Genomic DNA, 7,077 nt, shown 5'->3' on the forward strand with positions numbered 1-7,077 from the left:
CAGCTAGCTCTCTCCCTCACAAGGAAGGTGTTTTATTTATCACGTAGCAGCAATATTTCCTACTTTGCAACGTTCAATAAGTTTTTTTATCTCAGGGAATTTACAAGAAAGTGCAATGTAACAGATCCCTTCAGAATATACCATTTTGGAATAATGTGTACATTATTATAAACTGAAGTGGATTTCACTATGGTTTGTATAAACGATCAGAAAATGAAAAATATGTTACTACAAGGTATGTCATTAAATTATTGCTAACATGGTAGTTCAGATGTTAAGGCTCTGCCTGATAGCTACAAGTATGATATGAGCATTCTTGACCACTGGATATTACCTTTATGTAGTTTGCCTGTTCTTCCATTCTTTGACTTTCTTTGGGTTCTCTGATTTCCTTCCATTTCACAAAAAATATGTTGGCTGATTAGCTGGTATTAATTGCCTGCACATGCTTTAATTATCTTGATCTTATAGGTTCATAGTTTAGTACTAAGCTAACTGGCCTTGCGAGCCATTTTAAGCCTAGCCAATTATCCCTTGTGAGACTCAAACCCTGCACCTTATGTTTGTAAGGCAAACACCTTAGCCATTAAGCCACCCTCCCAACCCCCTTATGGCTTGCATCATGACTGAAAAGGATCTGCAAAGGAGTAGTACAAAGATCCAATTAAGAAGCATGTAAATAAATAAAATTAGTTGCCAGAAAACAAACATTATCTCCTAGTAATTTGTGTATGCATTATAGATAATATATCATTTTTGCATTTATTTACCTTTTGTAGCTTATCTATAGATTACAACAGTTTATGCTGGTGTATGAAATTTACTGCATAGTGCATTGCTTATAAATTGTCTGAGATAATTTGAGTTTTGATTTTTCTTTTATTTGCTCAGTGGTGCTTCTCGTCTCAGAACTCCACTGAAAATGTGTCATTTTATTTAGTTATTAGACATTTGTTTACTGGGAGAGACCAAATGGGTCTAGAGTACCCATTTTCAGCAGAAGCCTGTGGAGAAAACACTCCAAAAACATATATTTCATAGGATCATAGGCGGTTACTAGACTAATGGCCACAGGGCCCTTACAAGACTAGTCAAGTTCAACCGATGATCCCAAGGGTGTCTGGTTCAAGCAGACACTAAAATCAGCACCTATCATCCCTGTCCAAGAGGGACTTGTTTCAAAGAAAACAAGTATATGATGAAATAACATAAAATGAAAAAAAGCATACCTAGGTCATAAAACATAATGCATGTTCAGATACGTGAATAAGCATCGTTGCCAATAACAACAAAAATGTGTACAGAAGGATAGTAAGTAATAGAGAAAAGGGGTGATAATATTAACAGGGAATAGTCGGTAGGAAGTCAAGTAATTTTAGTGATATAGGATATCAGAGGAGGTTAATTATAAAAGAAGGAGATAAAGACTGTAAATTAGAAAGTAGAGATGAGAAAAAGAGATTTTTGTGAGTTGAGAAAGGTGAAGCAGGAGAGACAGTGGAAAATTGGAGAAGAAAAGGTATAGACAGATAAGAATGGTAAAATATGAAAAAGCAAGGCATGACAGTTATGGGGTGATGAAATGATGCCTTAACCAGGGTTTGTACAAGACCAGATTCATGATTTAGTTAGACGTTGCTTTAACATGTGTTTGAAGGCAAGGAGGTTAGAATTTGCTCTGATATTTATGGGAAGGTTATTCTAGGCTTTGACCAAAAAGGAGTAATGGCTTTGCTCAGCAGATTTTTTTTGGTTTATGCAAAGACATAAATTGTTTGACTGCTCATCCTAAGCATCATTTACGCAGGTAGGTATGACGTATAGAATTAAGGCCAGGGGAAGCAGTAGGTTTGTAAATGATTGTATGGGCACTTAATGTTATTTTTACTCGTAAGGAATGATTTGACATGAACAATTCAAACTGTAACAGTGATGTAGGCATCAGAATAAAGCTTGGATTTTCCATGAGTAATTTGCAGTGATCAATCCAGTCAAAGACTAGATAAATCTTGAAAAAATGTCTCCCGTTAACTTACTTTTCTCCACATCTAGTTAACATACCTTAATCTATCTTCCAAGGTGTCATTTGTGATGTTGCGGCCCTTTCTAAAATCTTGTTGCTAAGGAGGCCATGACTGCAGAGGCACACAGATAACTGTGATGAATTAGATGATGTTTAGCTGTGATGAGAGGATCTGTATGGTAGAAGCTTAGATAGTATATAAGGCACTACCTATGAAGTGCAATAACTGTGGGAGTTTTTCAGTGGTCTAGGAATGTGGCAGCTAAGCTATTATATAAGACACTAGCTATAAAGTGGAATAACCATGGCAGTTTTTCAGTGGTCTAGGAAGGTGGCAGCTTAGGTGTTATATAAGACACTAGCTATGAAGTGGAATAACCGTGGCACATTTTCAGTGGTCTAGGAAGGTGGCAGCTTAGGTATTATATAAGGCACTATCTATGAAGTGGAATAACTGTGGCAGTTTTTCAGTGGTCTAGGAAGGTAGCGTCAGTTAGGGTAAGTGTAATCATATGCTGGAGGGGCAGTAATGGAGGTTTAACATGCCTTTAAGAATGTAAGCTTTAGACCTTAAGACTCAGCTGAGCCATCATTTGTTTCTTTAGCCGTTGATTCATTTCTTGCATGGTACCAGGATAAAAGAAAAAGGATATGGTGTAGTTTTTGACGTTAGAAGTTAGAGAACTGTCATTGCTTTTTTTTTTTTAGCCAGGTTGTTTACTGTCTTTTTAAGGTGTTAGGCAAACAAGTTTGCAATTAAACTACTTGCAGTACTCTTGAGACTGCAGGTTTTGGGTGCCACTGTTTATAAACTGGTTGATGTATAGAGGGATACACAGGAAAACTGGACATTTAATATGGTACCAACCTTGTTTGGTAGCCACTTCCCAGTATTTTTTAGGTAGGACTTGCAGAACTGCTGGTGCTTGCTTGTCCCTACCTATTGCTCTGTACATATAAACTTCCCTCATGGCTCCCTTGTCCCTACCCATTGCTCTGTAAGTACAAACTTTCCTGGTGCTTCCCTCACCCCTACCCATTGCTCTGTAAGTACAAACTTTCCTGGAGCCTCCCTCACCCCTACCCATTGCTCCGTAAGTACAAACTTCCCTAGTGCCTCCCACTTAGGTCAGGGATCTTAGTCTAGGGGTCCCAGGTGCTTACTATACTTATTAACCTCTCCCAGGAAAAAATGAGCATCAGTGGATAGTTAGTTAGGTCTTCCATTTCTAGCTGCCCATTCATAAATCGGTATGCAGTTGCAAAGCAAGTTTTACAGTATTGTAATATTGCAGATTGAAATGTGATCTTTGTACCAATGCATTAGCTTAGTTTTACATTTCCATTCTATATATTGTCCAGAAAAACAAATTGCATGTCTAACTCAGTAATTCTACTTTACGCCATTTGTCTCCGGTGTGATTAACAGGTACTTTCATTTAAAAAAAACAGTTTTTAATCTATATGTGACAACAAAGCTAACACATAATTTTCTTTCTATTTTTTTAAGAAAGTAACTTACTTATGTAAACTTTGTAATATTTATTAAACTGAAAAGGTAGCTAAAAATTTGCATTATCATTTTGAGTCTAGGGACCAAGTTAAATCAGTATCATGTGTGATCAGGGTCCTTTTAAGAAAAGATGAGTGAAGTAAGATAATAAGAACAAGATCTTTTCGGTTGTAGATCTCCTGCAGCAGCAACTGGTTCTTGGGAGGATTACAAGTACACACACAGTAAAGTAGAATTTCCCTTAAGAGCACACAGCGATCACAGTCACTCTGGGGGCTGGTTTCTCCCTCTTTCTCCAGATCACCAATAAGACTCCCCAGTGGCACAGCTATTGGGTTAAGATCTCAGCCGAGTGGCCAAGCTAAGACCTCCAGCACCCTCTCTGTCCATCCATTGCTTCGTGTCCCTGCCCAAGTAGCTGACACACATGCACAACAACCCAGTAACTGCAGAATTCAGAATCACAGGAAATATGTTAAAACAGCATTGTAGGACAGACTCAAATAAATACAGAAAACATATAAACTAATATTTACTGTATTCCTATCTATATCTAAGAGATATCACTGTACCCTAGACTTACTTACAGAGCAAGACAAATGCAGATGGGAAGTGCTGAATGGATGTTTCTAGATCCAAGACAAGATAAAAAATGCACAGACTTTCTCTGAGAGAGTTCTTAAATTAATAATCAACATTACAGCTGGGTTAGCTCAGATGACATCACTCTTTGTCACCTGCCTTCAATTCCCAGGCTAACAGAAACTTAACAAAATTTAGAATTTCTCTGTGAAAAATACATATTTTTCAGATGTTTGCCTAGAACTGGAAGTCGTAAAACAATTAAGCACTTTTAAATTTGAAACCTAGCAATTATTTCTGTTTCATGACAATAGGAAAACCTCCAGCTCTAGATATTGTGTCTGCTTGCTGCACTGAAACTGAGCTAACAGAATTGTAAAACAAACCTGCATTATTCACAACCCAAATATGATTTGTTGCTGTACTACATTAGCATTATTTCAAAAATAAATGTCTTAACTTGCATGTATTAACTTTGTAAAGTAATGGTATTGTATGTTGTGATATATTTTGGTTTTGTGTTTTTCCCTGAAGGTACATTTCCAGTATTAGTATGGTAAATATACATTAGAACTGTCATGTACAGGCAGACTGGTATAGCTCTAACAGAGTCATATTTCCATAACACAATTTGGTATGCTTGGCTGCAGCTGTAACTAATAATAAATAAATGGAAGTGCATAGATCACCATGGATGCAGTCTGAATTTGGAAAAAAGTCAGGGAAAGGTACATATCAAGTTTTTTGTTAAGCATCTATCAGCACTGCTAAGGTAAAGTCTCCCACTACAGTTTAACAGCAATTAGTGCTGCCACCACAGAATAGTGAGGTAAAGTCTTGCAGTAGAGTTTAACTACAATCAGTGCCGCCACTACAGAATAGTGAGGTACAGTCTCACACTACAGTTTAACAGCAATCAATGCCAGCTACCACAGAGTAGTGAGGTAAAGTGTCACACTACAGTTTAACAACAATCAGTGCCGCCACCACAGAATAGTGAGGTAAAGTCTCGCACTGCAGTTTAACAACAATCAGTGCTGCCACCACAGAATAGTGGGGTAAAGTCTCAAACTACAGTTTAACAACAGTCAGTTCCCGCCACCACAGAATAATTGTGAAAAGTTAACAGCTTTAAAAGCTGTCAGACACTTTCTCAGACCCTGAAAAAAGAAAACAAAATTGTGACAGGGCAATGTGTCCAATAGCTTTTAAAGACATTCATTCCTCAGCAGGATACTTAGTTTTTTCATCTGTCTTGCTGTGATTCAAAAATTTTTCTGCCACTAATACACCTGTTTAATCACTGCATTTTTCCAGTTCTTAGGCAGCTGTACCACAGTGCTTCACTTGAAGAGTTGCAGAACCATGGTGGGCTGTCTCTTGGTCGACCACAAGTGTTAATGAGGCATTCCAGGGGAGTGGAATATAGCAATTAGCCATGTGCTCTTCCCAAAGAAATGCCTGCAGTAAGTGTTTTACTCAGGTGATTAATTTCTAGATCCACTCAGCCAAAAGCTTGTATTCAGCTATTACTTTTAATGGGAGAGATTGCAATAAAAGTAAGTGCCAGTGAGTTTATTGGATAGGTAATGGTGTGTGTGTGTGTGTGTGTGTGTGTGTGTGTGTGTGTGTGTGTGTGTGTGTGTGTGTGTGTGTGTGTGTGTGTGTGTGTGTGTGTGTGTGTGTGTGTGTGTGTGTGTTTGTGTGTGTATGTGTGTGTGCATGTGTCCATATGCACGAGTGTATGGGTGAATAGCTGAGTGTGTCTCTAAGTGCAATCAGGTGAGGGTGAGTTTAATGTATGGTGACAGTCTGCATGTTGTGTTTTGTGTGTGTGTGTGTTTTTGGATGAATATGTGAATGTGGGAGTATATGTGCGGGGGGGGGGGTGTCTGCCATACCTCTAATTACCCCTTTACAACTGAGCAATTCCTGCAATACTGGGGGGAAGTGGACATTAGGGACACTCATTATTATTACCCTAGTCCACTTAAAAGTTAAAAGGCTACAGGTTTGGCAACATGAAATATGGACAGAAAAATCTATGAATCTCTAATGTCTGAAATTGTTGACTGACTGCATTGGTCCCTGATGTATGAGGCCCATGCCAAGATTTCCAGACAAGATGCTGGAGCACTAGATGACTTCATGCATTCTTTATAAATATTACTCTACTCTGCTTAGACGTTATTAGAACTGCAGGTCTAACATCTGAATGCATTTACTGAACAATAAGAACGAAACTGTAAAGTCTGGCATTATTGAATGACTGCAATCATCCATGAGTTATGTGGGTCAGTGACAAATCAAGGACATTCTGTAAGCTAAGGGACACATAAGCAGTATGACAATGTGTCTATGTGTGTGTTTGGATGCATGTGTGGAGAAATTGATGGGGGTGACTGTGCTAACATGATGCATTGGCTAGTAATGGTGATTAATGCAAGAAAAGCAGAAAAGGCCTTTTAGTGTTTGTTATAATCAATTAATAATCCAGAGACATGCAAATTAGCAGATAATGCAGTCTTTCCCCCTTGTGGCTAATGTATCTTTGAACCGCTGTTTTCTGCAACCATGCTAACAGGCCCTGCATGCCAAAGTTTTACCACTCATCGCCAGGCATGATTCCGAATCCTGGGCTCTGTGTGGCAGTACAAAGTGTTTTATGTCTTTTAGAGTTGGAAAACCCTTCACACCACTACATTTTTTCTGTAACTAATATTACGTGGATTAGATACCGCTTGATGTACTACAAAGAATTATGAGATGTTCTCTCGTGTAATAATTGTTATTATGTATTCTTACAGGAGAAGTCAAAATTTAGCTGTTGTTCTTCTTTTTGCTTTGATCATGAGGTGAATTTCTTGACATCCATGTCATGCGCGCATAATAAGTTAGTTATGATTGGAGGCCCATTCATAATCCTCTGTGTTTCTTCTGACAATTTTCCACACTAAGT

The 7,077-nt window shown here is 38.2% G+C and overlaps 1 protein-coding gene across 5 annotated transcripts in view; it reads left to right on the forward strand.

The window, feature by feature from the left end:
• Positions 1–7,077, forward strand: part of DCLK1 (doublecortin like kinase 1) — a 2,564,464-nt gene that overhangs the window by 620,560 nt on the left and 1,936,827 nt on the right. The window lies entirely within an intron of this gene.

Source organism: Protopterus annectens, chromosome 5.part1, assembly GCF_019279795.1.
Source record: "Protopterus annectens isolate FY-2018-M chromosome 5.part1, PAN1.0, whole genome shotgun sequence".
In the NCBI taxonomy this organism is placed as follows: domain Eukaryota; kingdom Metazoa; phylum Chordata; order Ceratodontiformes; family Protopteridae; genus Protopterus; species Protopterus annectens.